The sequence below is a fragment of the Lutra lutra genome, chromosome 13, assembly GCF_902655055.1.
Source record: "Lutra lutra chromosome 13, mLutLut1.2, whole genome shotgun sequence".
In the NCBI taxonomy this organism is placed as follows: domain Eukaryota; kingdom Metazoa; phylum Chordata; class Mammalia; order Carnivora; family Mustelidae; genus Lutra; species Lutra lutra.
In genome coordinates this window covers 11,200,562-11,220,396 of record NC_062290.1, presented here as the reverse complement: position 1 = coordinate 11,220,396, position 19,835 = coordinate 11,200,562, and the positions used below count along the sequence as shown (strand labels likewise).

The following is a 19,835-nucleotide window of genomic DNA, read 5'->3' as shown; positions in this document are numbered from 1 at the left end:
ACCTGATGACCCGAATTCCGAGGGTGTTGGGATGTTCGTGTTAAATAAAACATGACTTAGAGGAAGAAATACTCGAGGTTATCTCTTTGACACATTTCCAACAACTCCAATAAAAAGACGAACACCTCTCATCCTCAGTTTTTATTTTTTTTTTTAAAGATTTTATTTATTTTTTTTTTTATTTATTTGACAGAGAGAAATCACAAGTAAGCAGAGAGACAGACAGAGAGAGAGGGAAGCAGGCTCCCTGCTGAGCAGAAAGCCCGATGTGGGGCTCGAACCCAGGACCTGGGATCATGACCTGAGCCGAAGGCAGCGGCTTAACCCACTGAGCCACCCAGGCGCCCCTCATCCTCAGTTTTTAAAAGGCAAGTGTAGGTCACAAATGTTTATCCAGTGGGATTTACTACTTAATTCGACTCAGTACGTTTACTCGTTTTAGAGGCCTATGTACAAAGAACTGCATAAGAGAAGTAAAAGTTTCCTTACTTTAGGGGCATGTAAATTATTCGGAGACTCAAAACAGGTATACTGATTAAAAATATAATTTGGGGGGGGCGCCTGGGTGGCTCAGATGTTAAGCGTCTGTCTTCTGTTCAGGTCATGATCCCAGGGTCCTGAGATCCGGCTCCCTGCCCCATGGGAAGCCCGCTTCTCCCTCTCCCACCCCCACCCCCGCTTGTGTACTCTCTCTCTCTGTCAAATAAATAAAATCTTTTAAAAATATATATATTTATATTATATGTATATAATATAAATAATTTGGGGTTTGAAATCTAAGGGAACCACCCTGCTCTTCCCTTAAAATTGCTTTCTCTTAAAGCAAAACTCCGCCTAGGCTCACAAGTAGAAGGTAAGAGGTAAAAGGTCTGGTCTAACCCGCTGACGAGATGCAGATGCTGGGCTCTCTCCCTGAAAAATTGCTTCACTTCCTGCCTAATCAAAACAAGCTTGGCAGTTTATGTGGAAAAACAAGTCCAACAGATGCCGCTCTGAAAGTGTTAGGCTTCTGGACTCCTTTGAGGTAGCTAAGCGTATGCCTCTGGATAAAAAGCACTGTGAGTAACATTTCCCACATCCCTTCAAGCCTCCAGACCTAGATGTTTGGGTAGTATTCCTGATGTAAGGTGTTACTCTCCTGATCTAAGCACCGATTAAAAAAATGTTTCCCAAATTAGGTAGTGCCGTCAAACAATAACACTGATAGCCTTTGTGAACTGGTCACACCTTAGTGATGTGAGCTTTCATTAGCATTTAAAAAGGAAGAAAGGAATCCAGATTGTAGCACTAACATCTGCTGAATGATTTCCTTTTTCTCTCTAGAGATGCACTGTCCAGTATAACCACTTCCCACGTGTAGGTATTTAATACATTTCAATTTAAATCAACTAAAAGGAAATGACAATTTCAGTTTCTGAGTCACATTAGTCACATTTCCAGTGCTCAGTAGCTACCTGCAGCTAATGGCTACCATCCTGGACAGCACAGACATAGAGTGTTTCTACCACTGCACAAAGCTCTATTGGACTACACCGCTCCAATACTAAACTAGTCTTATACTGGAAATACTCTTCTTCTGCCGCACTGCCTGCCACAGAGTAACAATAAATAGTTGTTGGAAAACATGGTTCAGTTAGTACATTAGCATTGCTGGTGGCAGTTATAAATAAGCTTTGTGGAGAAGGAATTAACTACATATTTTTCACATGTGGGTTGCATATTTCAAACCCACTCCCAGAATTTGTTTCTCCAAAGAAACGCTATCAAACAATCACTGAACCGCTTCTATCAAGCCAAACCCCCTGATAAAAGACTTAGGCTCCCACTCTGGGGATCTCAGTCCATTACAGCAGACACTCAGTAAGTAATAAAAAACTTTAAGTGCTGGGATTTCTGGAAAACTCAGGGGACTTTGGGGAGGGGTTCTTCACCCAGATGGGGTTCAGGGAAGGCTTTCCAGACGTGGGGTTGGTTACAGGAATGAGTTTTTGAAACAGAAAGGAGGGGGAAAGCTTTCCAGGTGAAGGGAATAAATACAAATGGAGAAACCAGGAAGGAAGGGACACAGACTCGCTCTTCAGGGCCAGGAAGTGAGGTTGCCCAGGCAGGCAGTGACTGTATTGTCCTGTGAACACCGTAGAAGTGGTATTAGACTGGCATTTTATAAAGATCACTCTGTCAGCTTCTGGAGGAAAATGAATGTGGCAGGTGGGAGTGGGGTGAGGGGTGTCAGTAAGCATGAAAAGACCAGCAAAAAAACGCCTTTTTTTGTGGGAAGGCAGGTGAGAGATGACATGGCTATCGGGCAGTGTTAGACCAAAAGGAGCCACTTCAAAGAAATTAAGGGAGTGTAATCAGCAGGCTGGTTGACTGCCTGATTACAAACGATGTAAGGAAGAGGGAAGTGAGTCTAAGGTGACTCTCAGGTTTCTGGCTTAACTGAGTAGATGACGGTATCTCTAGTGGAGAATGCAGGAGTGGGAGGGGCCTGAGGAAAGATGGTGAGTTTAGTTAAGGACTGACTGAGTTTCAAAGGCTGTGGGTCATGCAGGTGGAGTGCTATGCACTAGTCACTGATGAGTCCTTGGGTAGAGAGCTCTGGGGTGGAGGAAGAGATCTGAGAATTGTCAGTGTATCAAGAAAGCTGAAGTCGGGAGAGGAAGTGAGACTATTCAGAGACACTACGTAGATGGAAGCAGCAGAGGATTAAAGATAGGACCCATGCAGCCTGTTTTCCTAATAACCTTTATTATGACAGGCAAAAAAAAAAAAAAAAAAAAGATAGGATCCATCTCTGGAAATGCCAATATTAGGGGGCAAGCTCAAATCCCCTGAGCAGAGACCAAAGAGGAAAAGGGAAGAAAAACCTCTCTAGAGCAGTATCCACAAAGTCAAATGAAGAGTGAATTTCAAGCAGGGGAGACTAGCCAACAGCAGGCACGAATGAGGAGGTCAGTTAAGGTAAGAACAGAAGATGCTCACCAAGAAGAGAACCAGTGCTCGTCGTGGCCGGAGCTGTTTCAGTGGGAAGATGAGACTGGAGGTCAGACTCCCGTGGCTGACTGGGAGGTGAGGCACTTCACTGGACGCCAAGTCATGATAACAAAGGATGGAAACCATCAATGTCCAACAAGAGAGGGCTCCTGAATTACAGCAGATCGACCAAATTGGTATAGCAGGCTATCGTTTAAAATTACAAGTCTGTCTGGCAACAAGGAGAATAATGATATAATAACCAATGAAAAAGCACACAATTTTATCTACCCTACGATGACAATGAAGAAACTACAAAAACCGTATAAATGAATTGGAAAGCAAATGGGAACATGATAATGACAGGATAGGACAGGATAGGACTGTGTCTTTCTCTTTTCCAATTGTATATTGTTTGTACCATGCTGTTTGTGTAAGGGACAGTTTTTCAATACTTTTTAGTATGCATTACAATGTATAAGATCTTTATAACAAGTTGGTCAGAAGACCTCAAATCAATGTGATTAACTAAACAGTTTTCATCAAATTTCCTCAAGAATGTTAAGATTTGGATACACACACACACACACACACAGACATACAGACACACACATATATGTGTATATATACATAGATATTTGTAGCATGGTTATGAAGTGTCATTAAGTGGGAATAAAGGGATCCGACATTGAAAAGCTGACAGGGTAACCAAGCAGTTTAGTCGGCCTCTACACAGAAAGGTTGACTGCAATCTTGGAGGCACTCTTCCGCAACAAACATTTCCTGAACACCTCGCACGTACCCTGGGGCACATACGGAGAAGACAAAGACGCTATATACTGGGGGCCTGGCTCACAGTGTGATGAAGACATAACCAAGTAAACAAATGATGAGAGGGCAGGAGAGTTGCCCAAGTACAGTATGACTAACGTGCGGAGGCCACAGTTAACACTCTGCCCCAGGGAGGGGCACCTGTCAGGAGAAATGCCGGGCCTGCCTCACCTCCCCTACAGTAGCCTCTTCTCTGCTGGCCTCCCCCACCCTTCTCAGTCCACAAATAGCCACCCCACTAACCGTGCATGTTCACTGAGAAGACTCCTTCCGTCAGCACCTGCCACAGCCCTAAAGTAACATCCAGGAGAAAGGCATGGAAAGTTCTGCTCTGCCCTTCATGCCTTCACTTTTTCTTATTTAATATCACTCTTGTTCACTTTCAAAGTTTGTTAAAGTCTTCTCTTTGGGGGAGGGGTGCAGGAGAGGGTCAGGGTGACTAGCTACCCTAAGTATCCCAACTCCTAAGTTTCTAGTGAAAGCACCTGGTATGGAACCGCACCTAGTACCATATATTCTCTCATGACCGCCAAACCCCACAGAAAAACAAGAGTTACGATTGAGATTCTCCTCATCCAGATCTATGATGAGCCTATAAATGTGATAATATGGAACAAAGTCCACTTCAAGTGTAATAGTCATAGATTTGTACACATTGCAGAGAGAGCAAATTATTTTCAAGGTAGCCTCCAGCACTTAGAATCCCATCAATGAAAAGATGAGTGCATGATAATCCACAAGGAAGGTTCACCTCAACCTTTTGGGCAACTCAAAATTCTTGCTTTACCTTTGGAAACACTATGTTTCTGGTTCGCTGACAAGCACTTTGCAGAGTCCCTATCTTCAGGATTGTTCCCATATCTTAATATTATGTAGGAAGAGCAGAAAGCTGTCTCCCTTTTGCCACTTTCCAAAATGTTCATTTATCCACATGTTAGTGTCTCAGAGGGCAATGCCAATATTCACACAGCCATTATTCTGTTCAGGAAACTGGGTGTAACACTCTTTATATTGTTCCATGGTCAAGAAAACTATTTTCAGTTTTGTTCATTTTTTACACCAGTGAGTTTTTGAAAAAAAAAAAAAAAAAAAGATGCTCATTATAAAGCATTCAAAGCAGTTCAAAAAAGCACAAAGAAATGTAAAAATCATCTAAAATCCTAATAACCAGCTTCAACATTAGGTGAATTCCAGATATATGCAGATATAGATAAAAGGCTAGCTACAAAACTACCCCCAGAGACCAGAATAATTTAAACAAAAATGAGATCTTACTCAGTGCTATTTTAATTTAAAAATAGCAAATAAAATTCTGTTTGACAGGAAAAAAAAAAAGAAAATTGAATAGAACAAAAAAATTCATGAATATAGCATATTTCTTCAACATATTTATCCCAAAAAGATCATCTAAAGAGTAAAGACTAACCTAACCCAATCTTTAGTAGTGAGTTTCCAAAGACATTTCTAAAACATTAAGAGATTAATATTTCTTTGTTGTTGTTAAAGATTTTATTTATTTATCTGACAGAGAGAGACACAGCGAGAGAGGGAACACAAGCAGGGGGAGTAGGAGAGAGAGAAGCAGGCTTCCAGCTGAGCAGAGAGCCCAGTGCGGGGTCTCCATCCCAGGACCCTGGGATCATGACCTAAGCCAAAGGCAGACGCTTAATGACTGAGCCACCCAAGCTCCCCAAGAGATTAATATATTTTTTAAAGATTTTATTTATTTATTTGACACAGAAATCTCAAGTAGGCGGGGGGGGGGGGGGAGCAGGCACCCTGCTGAGCAGAGAGCCCGATGTGGGGCTCGATCCTAGGACCCCGAGATCATGACCTGAGCCGAAGGCCGAGGCTTTAACCCACTGAGCCACCCAGGTGCCCCAAGAGATTAATATTTTAATGGATAAAAAATTACATGTTTTGAGGTGCCTGGGTGACTCAGTTAAGCATCTGATTTTTTTTTTTTTTAAGATTTTATTTTTTTATTTGACAGAGAGAGATCACAAGTAGGCAGAGAGGCAGGCAGAGAGAGAGGGGGAAGCAGGTTTCCTACCGAGCAGAGAGCCCAGATGCAGGGCTCGATCCCAGGACCAGCTGAAGGAGAGGCTTAACCCACTGAGCCACCCAGGCACCCAAGCATCTGATTCTTGATTTCGGCTCAGTCACGATCAGAGAGTCGAGCACATCTGAGCCCTAAGTTGGGCCCCATGCTGAGCAGGGGAGACTGCTTGAGATTCTCTCTCTCCCTCTCCCTCTGCTCCACCCCCCCAATCATGTGCTCTCATGAGCTCATACTCTCTCTCTCTCAAATAATCTTTTTTTTTAATTATGTTTTAATCTTAGAAACTTTCTCTTCCTCCAGGACTTGCCTCTTTGCTATCTCCCTGTATTTAACCTTGCCTCTCCCAATCTTCCCCAACAGCCAGAATGATCTTTTCATGAGTCAAATCAGATCTCATAAGTCTATCCTTTAAACCCTCAAAATGTTGCCAGTCCAGACTTCCTGTCATTGCCTGCGTTATGGCTGAATGTTTGTGTCCCTCCCAGTCCCCCAAAGGAGTTGAAGCCCTAACGTCCAATGTGGTGATATCTGGAGATGGGCCTTTGGGGGGGAATTCGGTTTAGATTAGGTCATGAGAGTAGGACCCTCATCATGAGATCTGTGGTCTTGTAAGAGGAAGAGAGAACTCTCTCTCTCCAGGCTCATGGTCCTAGGAAAGACCATGTGAGGACACATGGAGGAGGGCCCCCACCAAGAACCAAATCTGTCAGCACCTTGATCTTGGTTGGACTTGTAGTCCCCAGAACTGTGAGAAAAAAACCCACCCAGTCTATGGCATTTTGTTACAGAGCACAAGCTACCTAAGACAGCCTCCAAGTCGAACTGAACGGGCTGCGGGCTCCAAACTCAGCTCGTCCTGCTCTCTCCCAGGCTCTCATCCCGGAGTCACACTGGCTGTTCTCTGTTGCTCTCCAGACCCTGCCAAGCGCAGTTCTGCGCTCGAGCCTGTGTTTGAGCTTCTCTGCCTGGACCACAGAGCCAGCTTCTGCTCAGGTTTCTCTTTCTCTCTAAAGAAGGCAGCATCCCTAGAGGAGGCAACAGAAAGGGATGCCCTCAGGAGAGAGTCAAATTTAAGTTAAAGCAGGGACGCGGGGTCCAACTGAGTGCTTTGTTCACCGTGAAGCGGACGTTTCAGAGAGCGGAGAGCAGGGGTGTGAAAAGGCGGGGGGTGGTGTGGCTGGGCTAAGGGAAGCCTAGAGAGGAACCACAGCCCCAGACAGCAAAGGACCCCAGTAGCCACGGCTCACCCTTTTTACCTTTATTATTATTATTATTAAATTGGCAAGACAGGGGCGCCTGGGTGGCTCAGTGGGTTAAGCCGCTGCCTTCGGCTCAGGTCATGATCTCAGGGTCCTGGGATCGAGTCCCGCATCGGGCTCTCTGCTCAGCAGGGAACCTGCTTCCTCCTCTCTCTCTGCCTGCCTCTCTGCCTACTTGTAATCTCTGTCTGTCAAATAAATAAATAAAATCTTTAAAAAAAAAAAATTGGCAAGACATTGGCGGGGATGTTGTTGTTACTACAATGAAAAGATGAAAAAGAGTGAGTGCCAAAGTGATCAAAGCATCAGACTTTAGGGGGAGAAAATTCTCAGTTCTCAGTGGATGGTGGCTTTCAATTCACTCTCTCCTCTTTCTGCCATTGGCTCGAATCCCAAACCCCAGCTCCTCCTCCTGATGTTTCCTCCCTCCTGGCAATGTTTCTGGGCATGATGGGTTGAGCTGGCTGCAAAACTGACAGAAGCATCGGCTGCGCCCCTCAGAGTCAGCTGCGGGCCGGGGGGGCGTGTCTCGGGAGGCCCTGGCCTGGGGCTGCGGATAGAACTGGAGGGCCACGTGATGCCAGGCTCCCGTGCAGGCTCCCATGACACAGGGATGGTCTGAGTGCGCTCAGGCTGGCAGGCAAGGTCAAGGTAGACTCAGCCTGCTCGGCGGGGTCGAGACAGGGCACAATCCAGCTCTGGGCCTGGAGATCCTAGAAGCACCTTTCAAAGCACAGTTGGGTCTAGACAGGTCCTGCCAGGGAGAGTGCTCCCCACCCTGGAGGAACCTCCCCTCCTGGCAGGGTGCCCTGGGGCCTCAGGGGCGGGTTTACTGAACTTCTGTTTATACTGCAAAGTATACAAAATCCAAACTCTTTCCAGGGACAGATCCACTTGTTAATCCTCCTTTAAAAACAGGATCAGCAGGGGCACCTGGATGGCTCAGTGGGTTGAGCCTCTGCCTTCGGCTCAGGTCATGATCCCAGGGTCCTGGGATTGAGTCCCGCGTAGTTGTTGGGCTCTCTGCTCAGCAGGGAACCTGCTTCCCTTCCCCTCTCTCTGCCTGCCTCTCTGCCTGCTTGTGATCTCTGTCTGTCAAATAAATAAATAAAAGCTTTAAAAAACAAAAACAAAAAACATTTAAAAATAGCACCAAAAGGGGTGCCTGGCTGGCTCAGTCGGTAGAGGGAGTGAGCAGCTCTTGACCTCGGGTTCTTGATTTCGAGCCCCACACTGGGTATAGAGATTACTTAAAAATAAGGCCTTGGGGCGCCTGGATGGCTCCATCATTAAGCGTCTGCCTTCGGCTCAGGTCATGATCCCGGGGTCCTAGGATCGAGCCCCACATCAGGCTCCCTGCTCAGGGGGAAGCCTGCATCTCCCTCTCCTGCCTCCTCTGCTTGTGTTCCCTCTCTCACTTGTGTTTCTCTCTGCCAAATAAATAAATAACATATTTTAAAAATTAAAAAAATAAAAAATAAATAAAACCTTAAAAAACAAACAAAAAACCCAGAAACCCTGATAAACAAAAATGGATTGAACACATCATCTTTCAAAAACAATTTTAACTCCTTTCATGTAAGTCCTCAGAGCGCCTGCCTCTATATGTGGTGTATTTGGTATCATCGCCGTGCTTTACCGACGCACACACTCTGCTTTGGCGAGGGGAGCACAGCTACTGCCCGAGGTCCCTTCCAGTGGAAGGCAGAGGAGACTCCAGACACAGGTCTGCTGGATGGACACCCATCCTCCCCAGTGCTCCCGGGCCATGTCCACTGCCTCCACCACAGTGGGACAACCACACGGAGTCAGGGCTGGGTAGGGATTTGGTGAGGCTACTGCTGTCTTCTTTATGGCTCCTTTTAACAGAACTCAGGAATGTTTTTGCTGAATCAGGTGCTGGGGAATCATGTTTGTGAAACTCTTCCCGTGCAGAAAGGTAAACATCCCAGCTCTCTCCTCCAAGATGCCAAAAGGAAAGAAGGCTAAGGGGAAGAAAGTGGTCTCTGTCGTGAAGAAGCAGGAGGCCAACACGGTGCTCACTCCCCTGTTTGAGAAAAGGCTCAAGACTTCTGGCATCGGACAGGACATGTTACCCAAAAGGGACCTCACCGGCTTTGTCAAACGGCCCCACCACACCCGGCTGCAGCAGGCAAAGGGCGAGTCTCTGTAAACATCTCCAAGTGTCTCCTGCCATGAACCAGTTCGCCCAGGCCGGGGACTGCCACACAGCTACTCAGCTGCTGAAACTGGCCCACAGATGCTGACCAGAGACAAGGGGACGGAAGCAGCAGAGACTGTTGGCCCAGGCTGAGCAGAAAGCTGTCGGCCAAAGGACGGTCCCCACTAAGACGCTGCCTGTCCTTTGAGCTGGGGTTAATACTGTCCCCACCTTGGTGGAAAACAAGACGGCTCAGCCAGCAGTGACTGTCCCTGTGGTGGACCCCACTGAGCTGGCTGTCTTCCCACCTGCCCTGTGTCCTGAGATGGGGACAGAGGGGGGAAGGCCAGGCTGGGGCCGACAGGAAGACCTGCACTACTCTTGCCTTCACACAGGTTAACTGGAAAGACAGAGGAGCTCCGCCGGCGAAGCCAGTGGAAGCCGTCAGGACCGATGACAATGATGGATACGATGACATCTGTCATCCCAGGGGAGGCAACATCCCGGGTCCAAAGTCGGTGGCTCACATTGCCAAGTTGGAAACGGCAAAGGCTACAGAACTGGTCACCAAACCGGGCTGAGTGTATGCTGTTGGATTTCCTGTACAAAAAAGTAATAAAAAGTTCTCCCCACCCCCCGCCCAGAAAAAAAGGAAAAAAGGTAAATGCCACAATGCATCTGACTCCAGCCATGAGCTAGTTCGTGAGAATCCTTGATACACATGTAATCTGGTGCCTAACTGAACTCCACACACCCTTTCCCTAAATAAGTACTTTAAGAAAAAACACTTTATTAGGTTAAAAATTGGACTGCGTAAAAAGGCCCTCATCTCATTAGACAAGGGAGGGAACCTGAGGTGAGAGAGGCCCAGGGGACTGTTGCAGGGGACAGAGGTCCTCTGGGGAACCAGAGGGGCCTCTGGCGACACCGGTATTGCTTTTAGACATTTATCACCAGAACCCCCCAGTTTGAAGAATTCGGTATCCCTGATCAGCACAGATTAAAGTTGTTGGAGAGTCTCCTAGATTTTCAGAGAATTCTCAGACCTGAAAGGGGCCTTAGAAAAACACTGCAAGCAGATAGTTTTCCAGGGCGGTCATAAATTAGCGCAGGCCTTGGAAACAAAGGACACCGGGCCTGGGAAGGGCACTTCCAGGAGGCGCGCTACCCAAGCTGAAGATGTGGCGCTTTATGTTCCAGTGGGGCTTCCGCTCAATTTCTCATTACCTGAGGACTCCCAGGTCTCTCCCTGACATGCTGATTTGGAGGGTCTGAGAAGGGGCATGGGAACGGATGTTTTGAGCCCTGCCCCTCCAAGTGAGGCTCATTATCGGGGAGGTTTTCTTCTTTCCTTCCTTCCTTCCTTCCCTTTCTTTCTCTCTCTCTTTTCTTTCTCTTCCTTCCTTCTCTCTCTCTTTCCCTCTCTCTCTCTTTCCCTCTCTCTCGTTCTTTCAGATTTTATTTATTTATTTGAGAGAGAAAAGGAGAGAGTGAGCAAGAGAGCGCAAGCAGGGGGAGCAGCAGAGGGAGAGGGAGAAGCGGGCTCCCTGTGCGGGCTAGATCTCAGGATGCTGGGATCATGACCTGAGCTGAAGGCAGCCGCTTAACGGACTAAGCCATCCAGGTGCCCCCAGGGACATTGCTTTAATGCTCTGACACAAGACAGGAAGATTACCATTTTGAAGGCAGGTAAAACCTTTAAAAGGTCAGAAAATAATTCTCTCCATTTGCAAAATGCTGTCTTTGGTTTACAAAAGAAAGGATCTGGTCCCATCATTCTCTTTGTTGTAGTTATTTACATATATATGCATTTGCAGATACACATATCATTTGTATTTCAATTATTTTTATATACATGATTACTTGTTTATTTACCCAAACCATAGAGGAGATCATAAAACATTAGCAAAACACGAGGCGCCTGGGTGGCTCAGTCAGTTAAGCATCAGGCTCCTGACTTGGGCGCAGGTCATGATCTCAGGGTCATGAGCTGGAGCTCTGCCAGAGTGTGGAGAGTGCTTAAGATTCTCTCTCTCCCTCTCCTGGCTTGTGCACACGTGTGCACGCTCACATACTCTCTTTCTCTCTCTCAAAAAGAAGAAGAAAAATTAGCAAAACAGAACTACATTGTCACCATCCAGAGCAAACGATCAGAAATGAGACAAGCGTCCTTCTAGGTTCCTCTCTCCAGACAGGCATGTTGGGATCATACACCACTTTGCACACCTGGGGCCGTACTAGGCATGCACTTCTGCTACCTTTATTTCTACATACGAATATTGCTTGACTCTTTTCATGGCAATACAGATCTATGTCATCGTGTTTCTAACTGAATAATATTCCATTTGTATGAATATACTATAATTTGCTGAATAAATACTCCTGTTTAAAGTTCTTTTTAAAAAAAACTGGTATAAGGGCACCTGAGTGGCTCAGTGGGTTTAACCGCTGCCTTCGGCTCAGGTCATGATCCCAGGGTCCTGGGATCGAGCCCTGCATCAGGCTCTCTGCTCAGCGGGAAGCCTGCTTCTCCCTCTCTTTCTCTGCCTGACTCTCTGCCTACTTGTGATCTCTCTCTGTCAAATTAAAAAAAAAAAAAAAAAACCTGGTATAGAGTAGCACCTGGATGGCTTAGTTGGTTGAACGGCTACCTTGGGCTCAGGTTATGATCTCACAGTCCTGGGATCCAGCCCCGCATCAGTCTCCCTGCTCGGAAGGGAGCCTGCTTCTCCCTCTCCTCCCTGCTTATGCTCTCTCTCTCTCTCAAATAAATAAATAAAATCTTAAAAAAAAAAAAAACTGGTATAGAGGACAAAAACTGGTACAGAGGTATAGAGGACAGATGGATGAAACTCCTAAGATTCATTTCACATAGATGATGAGGAAGTATGTTGCTTATAAAACCCTCACAGAGGGACGCCTGGGTGGCTCAGTTGGTTAAGCCGTTGCCTTCGGCTCAGGTCATGATCCCAGCGTCCTGGGATCGAGTCCCACATCAGGCCCCTGGTTCTGTGGGGAGCCTGCTTCTCCCTCTGCCTCTGCCTGCCACTCTGTTTGCCTGTGCTCGCTCTCTCTCTCTCTCTCTCTGACAAATAAATAAATAAAATCTTTAAAAAAAAAAATTAAAAAAAAAAAACCCTCACAGAGTTTATTAGACATGTAGGATGCAGATAGTAAGTTAGTAACCTGTAAGATGGGTTAAGCAAAGTGAATGGACCATTTGTGTGTTAAAATATAGATACAAAGATTTAAACAAATGACAGTGTTATTTAGAAAGGGATTGGAAGGGGGTATCTGGATGGCTTAGTCAGTTAAGCATCTGACTTCTGCTCAGGTCCTGATCTCAGGGTCCTGGGATAGAGCCCTGTATCAGGCTCCCCACTCAGTGGGGAGTCTGCTTGTCCCTCTCACTCTGCCCCTCCTCCTGCTTGTGCTCTTTCTCTCTCAAATAAATAAGATCTTTTTAAAAAGGGGGAGATGGAAGGACAAAATAAATTTTACATAGTAATAGTATTTAATAAAACACTAGTAAATTTAATATCTAATTTATAATTATATTTATTTAGATACAAAGTATAGGAATAATACAAAATATTTTATAACTTATCATTAATATTGTTAAAAAGATTTCCCAGTCCCCTGGGTGGCTCAGATGGTTAAGAATCTGCGTTCAGCTCAGGTCATGATCCCAGGGTCCTGGGATCTAGCTCCACATCAGGCTCCCTGCTCAGCGGAGCAGCCTGCTTCTCCCTCTGCCTGCTGTTCCCCCTGCTTGTGCTTGTGTGCTCTCTCTCTCTCTCTGACAAATAAATAAATAAAATCTTGAAAAAAGAAAGATTTCCCATTTAGCAAAATATGAATACTCTATAATAAATCCTGGTTCATGTTCTCTCTAGATTGGCAGTTACATCGGCCCTAAACTGACCATGCTATCGGTGACACTCCTTACATTTGGGTCTGGCCCCTCAGAGTTATCATGGACTCATCCCATAACACGGGCTTAGCAAAGCCAGCTGAAGGGGAAAACTTACAACTTTTACTTCTGCACACCTGGGAGCCCCTCTACCCCTGTCTCCCCAGAAGCTCCCTAGTCTATAAGCATACTTAGGGCAACACCTGGGTGGCTCAGTGTATGAAGTGTCTGCCTTCCTCTCAGGTCATGACCCCAGGGTCCTGGGATCCAGTCCCTCACCGGGCTCCTTGCTCAGCAGGGAGCCTGCTTCTCCCTCTGCCTGCTTTGCCTGCTACTACCCCTGCTCTGCACGCGTACTCTCTCTCTCTGGCAAATAAATAAATAAATAGAATCTTTTTTAAAAAGCTTATGTAGGGAGCACCCACCAGCAGCAAACCTCCCCCGATTGAACCGCACAGACCCACAGCAGTAGTGCTCCCACTGTAGGGTATCAGAAACTCCTGGGGGGGGCTTGTTAAAGCAGATTCCTGGGTCGCCCCCGGAGTTTCTGCTTCAGTCAGTGTGGGGTGAGGCCCGGGTGTATGCATTTCTAACAAGTTCCCAGCCAGCCCATACTTGGTTTCCAGGCCACACTTTCAAGAACCGTCAATCTAGAAAGAGCTGGTTTAGAGCATGAGCTTGTTCATAGATGGTATATGCAGTCCATGTCCTTACCTGTGGTGAAGGGATTGTTTCCTCAAACATTTAATGCGCATCTCACCCAGCACCCCAGCACCACCTGAGGGAAATTTAGAGGAATATATCACCCCTGGGGGACCTGGGAGTCTAATTTGGAATCAGTAACTTGACTGCTATGTGAAGAGGCTTGTATCCACCCATGTGTGGATGGGAGCAGAAGGTCTGAGGCAATGACTACGTTGTAGCGGGGAGGGGGGAGTCACCTGGGGAAGGTGATACTTGAGAGGTAATGTGAGGATGAAAAGTTGTTGGCCACGTGGGCAACGTGGGGAAAGGAACTTGGGGAACAGAGACTCTATAGCACAGGGCTTGGAGGTGCTGAGCCTATGATGTGTGGTGAGAATCCCACTGTAATTCTGATAGCAAGTGAGGCCTCAAGCTGTAGTAGTGATGATAAAAGCTTTACGTTTCTTTGAGTGCTCACTACAATGTAGTTGGTACGGTGATGAATGTTTTATCTGCATTGTCTCACTAAATTCTCATAGCCACCCTATGAGGTGCAGATCTAATTATATTCCCAAAGCATATTGGTTTCCTAGAGCTGCAGAACGAAGGCCCTCAAAGCAGCTGGCTTCAACAATGGGAATTTACTGTCTCGGTCCTGGAGGCTGGAAGGCTGAAATCGGGCTGGAAGCAGACTAGTTTCCTTCTGAGGGTTGTGAGGGAACGCTCTGTTCTGGGCATCTCTCCTTGACTTGGAGACGCCTGTCTTGCCTCTGTGTGTGTCTGTCTTTGTGTCCAAATGGCCCCTCTTTTATAAAAAGATACCCTTGTACTGGATTAGGGCCCACCCTGAGGACCTCACTTTAACATGACGACCCTGTCTCCAGATAAGGTCACATTCTGAGGTAATGAGGGGCAGGACTTCGACATATGAATGTTATAGGGGACACGATACAACACAGAACACCATTCTACAGATAAAGAAACGGAGGCTCAGAGAGTTTAGGTAAGCTGCCCACATCCCTCCTGCCCTGTGGGTAGGTCAGAAACAGCTAACTAGTGGTCATAGGTTCAACCTAAAAAGTAGCAGAACAGGGGCTTGCTGAAACGCAGGCCTGTCTGAAGGCACAGCTGTGCTCTGTCACCCGGTGCTTTACTGGCTTCTAGCGTTTGTTTCTACCATGTTTCTGCAAGGTTCCCTGGGAACCCAGGGGCCTGGAGACCAGGGTGCCAAGCTGCTAGCCTGGGAGTTTCTGGTTCTTGAGTTTCTGGGTAAGATATTCTTCCATTTTCTATCTTACCTGCTCAACTGTGGGAAGTTATTAGAGTATATGAAACATTTAAAATTCATGAAAGAAAGGGTCTTTTTCAAAATGATGTGCTGTTTTTGTTGTTAAAATGTGAAATACTTATACATATGGAATTTAACTGAGTATAGCTATTTTTTTTAAAGATTTTATTTATTTATTTGACAGAGAGAGAGAGAGCACAAGCAGGGGGAGTGGCAAGGAGAGGGAGAGGGAGAAGCAGGCTGGGAGCAGGGTGATGTAGGGCTGGATCCCAGGACCCTGAGATCATGACCTGAGCTGCAGGCAGATGCTCAACCCACTGAGCCATCCAGGTGCCCAGCTATCCTATTCTTTTTTTTTTTTTTTTAAAGATTTTATTTATCTACTTGACAGACAGAGATCACAAGTAGGCAGAGAGGCAGGCAGAGAGAGAGGAGGAAGCAGGCTCTGCACTGAGCAGAGAGCCCGATGCGGGGCTCGATCCCAGGACTCCGAGATCATGACCTGAGCCGAAGGCAGCGGCTTAACCCACTGAGCCACCCAGGCGCCCCCCAGCTATCCTATTCTTAATGTCCTTCTCAAACAGCCGAAACATTTGCAAACAATGTGTTAACCCTTAAACTTGCACTGTAAGTATAATCACTTGGAATTATTTCAGTATTCAGGGATTGAAGCACCTTAACTGTTTATCAATAAAGATTCAGACAAAGAGTTTTGTCGGTATCCAGACAATAATTCCATATTTTCCGCAGTATTTAAAAGGGAAGAGCCCTGCTCCAAATACTTATCTATAAAGACTTTGTTATTTTAGCAACTGGAGCAAATTTTCATCATGGGAAATTGGTATACCACTTCAGTGAAAGAAAAATAAAAATAAGGAGGGTTTATTCTTACTTTTGAATGCTTTAGCTATAGTCTGACATGTTTTCCAAACAAAAATTAGAGCACGTGGTTTACTCGTGAAATCAACAAGACAAAGTGGTGGCCATCTGGCCTATCTCTGGAAATGTGAGATGTCTGGACATTGTTAAGTACAGCACACAGATGAGTAATCCTGAAGCCGAAATTTAATCATACTCCTGCATGTTTAAAGGAATCCAGAACCTGGGGATTCGAAGATGACTGGGCGCTTTCCAGCCCAGAGCCCTATCTATCTCTTACTTTTCACAGCCAGATTTCTTAGAAGGATTCTCTGTACTTATTATCCCTTCTCCTCACCACCACCTGCCCTTCTGTATAACACTTTCTCCTCTACCTCTTCCAGCCACTTAGGGGTCCAGTAACGGTGTCAAGTACCCTATGGGCTAGTCACTGCATGGCCTGAGGAAATTTACTTGGGTAAGGGCTCTTCCCCAGCTAGGAGTTCTGTCTTACTTGTAATCGGCGACATGCCGGCAAGACGCAGGCAGTGCGTCCTTCCTGATTTTGGCCCCCAGTGCTGTAGTCGTGTGGGGAAACCTAGACGCAGCTCATTTTATGATTCCTTCCTATTAGCCTGTTAAGACTGAGAAAAAGAATTTGCAACTAACTTCTGCTTGGAAGGGGTGTCATCCTTGAGCCCTAGTTTTTGGTACTTTGTCATGGTTTTATCAACAGAGTGGTTGGTGATAGCAGCTTTCAGTGCAGCCAAATTTTGATTTAGATTAGACAAAACACCCTGGACAGAATCACCCCCAACTTAATCATAATTATATTGATATTTTAAAAATTATCGATTTTAATAATATATATAATTATGTGATCATAATTATTCTTAATATTTGATACTGATATTTGAAATATAATTACTGATATTCAAAAATTCAACTTCAGATCTTACATCTAATTAACTAAAATAATTAACTCTGTCACACGCTTTGAAAGAGTCTTTATAGTATGTTAAACTTTAATTCGTCTCTTCTGATGGCTTTAGCTCAGCATAACAAATGTGACAAGGAGAGATACTCTCCCAAGACTTAGAACAAGAAGCAAAATACTTCAGGAACTGGAAGGTAGAACTAGATCAGGCAGAGAAACCAAGTATGGCTTGGCTGGGAACTTGTCAGAAATGCATACTCAGGGGACGCCTGGGTGGCTCAGTTGGTTGGACGACTGCCTTCGGCTCAGGTCATGATCCCGGAGTCCCGGGATCGAGTCCCACATCGGGCTCCCAGCTCCATGGGGAGTCTGCTTCTCCCTCTGACCTTCTCCTCGCTCATGCTCTCTCTCACTGTCTCTCTCTCAAATAAATAAATAAAATCTTTAAAAAAAAAAAAAAGATATGCATACTCAGGACATCTGCATAGCTCAGTTGGTTAAGTGTCCAGCTCTTGGTTTTGGCTCAGGTCATGATCTCAGAGTTGTGCAACTGAACCCCATGCCAGGCTCCGCACTGGGCATGGAGCCTTAAGGGAGAGAGAGCTTAAGATTCCCTCTCTCCCTCTGGCCCACCCCAGCCCGCATGCTCTCCCTCCCCTTCTCTAAGGAAGGAAGGAAGGAAAGAAGGAAGGAAGTGAGTGAGGGAAGGAAAAGAGATGTTTGCTGGATCTGAAACTAAGGTAATGGGAGATGCTCTTGGAAAAATCCTTGCCACCCAAGCTCACCTGAGGCTAAGTCATCTCAGAAAGCCAAGCTTCAGTTTTTACACAGGAAAGAGCTTTGGAGCAAGACTCTGACTTGGGCAAACAAAATGACATCAAAGGACCTGTGGTCACTAGTACAGGGAATTAGAACCAGGGAAGCGTTTATTAGAAGGGGCTTGCATGAGTCACAGAGAACCTTCCCTCCTACAGTCAGTGCCAGCACCATCCCCCTTTGCCACGCCCCACCCTGCTCCTCCAACTCATTTGACTAAATCAATAGATATGACCTAGAAGTCTAGTTTCAGGAAAACTGCTGGAGTCTTGGTAAGAATCTGTTTTCTTGGGGCGCCTGGGTGGCTCAGTGGGTTAAAGCCTCTGCCAGGGTCCTGGGATCAAGCCCCACGTTGGGCTCTCTGCTCCGCAGCGAGCCTGCTTCCCTTCCTCTCTCTCTGCCTGCCTCTCTGCCTACTTGTGACCTCTGTCTGTCAAATAAATAATAAAATCTTAAAAAAAAAATAAAAAGAATCTGTTTTCATACGTTTGGAAACTTTAAGAGCTCCGCAGTGAACATCTCAGCAAACAAAACCCACCCCAAGCCCTGTCAGTTCAGTGAAAACTAAGGGCTTCCCCACGCAAGTTGTCCCCATTTGGACATGTAGACTCCGAGAAAGACCTTGGTGTGTCCCTCGCTCCTGCTGTACGTTAGCTCCTTTATCGTCATATTGACGCTCATCTTTCACAGATAATGGATCTGCACTCAGAAACATTAAGGCACATGCAAGCACACTGGGATTTGCTATCTGCTACCCTGGCGTGTGCCATTCACACTCAGTTAAACTAAGCTCTGACACATAACTAGGAGCCATCCAGGCAGGGGTTTTAAGCTTAAACACACAGGAATTATGAAACAAGCACATGAAAAAAACTCCAACCCCATTCTGTGGACCACGGACTGGCCTATAATCAGGGGTTAAAGTGTAACTAAGAAAAAATACATCCCAGCATCTGTCAAAATAAAATGTAATGCCTTGTAAATCTCATTTAATTCCTACTTAAAATTGAGTCAGTAAATAGATAATACTCGCTCTTCATTCTTTTACTAAAAGCTTGTACATAATTAATCCTTAGAAGCCAGTGCAACCCATGTCTTTAATATTTTCACCAAAGTGCCTACCGTCGTTACATAATTCTGCTACCTCAAAGGTAACGGAAAAAACATGACTTACCAGAAAGACCTATAACCCCAGACACCAAAATAACTTGCCAGGCATTTATTCTGAACCACGAGAGTTGGATTTATATGCTCTAGCCAGGAAGGAGCTCATTTAGTTCTCACCCAACCGTGGCAAGATTGTTCCTATCAATTCAGACCATAAATGCAGGTATGATGTTTCTGCTCCTCGGTAAATACGACATTACAATTCAACTTCCTCTGCTATTGACCAATTTCTCTCTGAGCAACATTGAAAATGGTGGCCTTGACTACTTCTAGGATGTGAAATAATTTACATCAAACTTTAGACGGAGGAAAGCCAGCAACCAAAAAAGCAGGCACCTGGTGAAGCACGCTGTCCGCCGGCCCTCGTCTGGGCTTCGTACAGAACTTGTACCAGGAGGCACCGCTGGGGCGCCAATCCCACTCACAGGGAGATGACAATAATGCCGTACTCCGCACCCTGAAAAAGACAGCGTGGTTACAAACCCAGCATGGTCCCTCCCCGCGCAGTAAGATCCGAGGAAAGGCACTGAACTTCCCACACCGCCATTCAGCCACTTACAACATGGCTTCGAATACAGTTACAGTCACAGTATTGGTGCAACTGTCACTTCGATCCATTTGGGAGCATTCTCATTACTTCAAGAAAGAAACTTTGGGGCGCCTGGGTGGCTCAGTCGGTTAAGCCTCCGACTCTTGATTTTGGCTCAGGTCGTGATCTCAGGGTCCTGGGATGGAGCCCCACGTCGGGCTTTGCACTCCATTTGGAGTCTGCTGAGAGTCTCTCCCGACTCTCCCTCTGCCCCTCCCCACCTCGTGCAGGGGCACCTGCTCACTGGCTCACTCTCTCAAATAAGTGGATAAATCTTTTTTAAAAAGTAAACAATAG

General features: G+C 46.0%; 1 protein-coding gene and 1 pseudogene across 2 annotated transcripts in view; one reads left to right on the top strand and one right to left on the bottom strand.

Annotated features, from left to right (window-relative positions):
* TJP2 (tight junction protein 2) overlaps window positions 1–19,835 on the bottom strand; it is a 121,425-nt gene that overhangs the window by 75,726 nt on the left and 25,864 nt on the right. Inside the window, exon 2 of one of the 2 annotated variants that reach the window (XM_047698783.1) lies at window positions 19,286–19,406. The exons of the other annotated variant lie outside the window; for it this stretch is intronic. The gene's annotated coding sequence lies outside the window, so the exon portion shown is untranslated. The remainder of the gene's footprint in view (window positions 1–19,285; window positions 19,407–19,835) is intronic. 2 annotated transcript variants of the gene reach the window in all.
* On the top strand, window positions 9,092–9,891 carry LOC125082900 (60S ribosomal protein L7a-like; annotated as a pseudogene).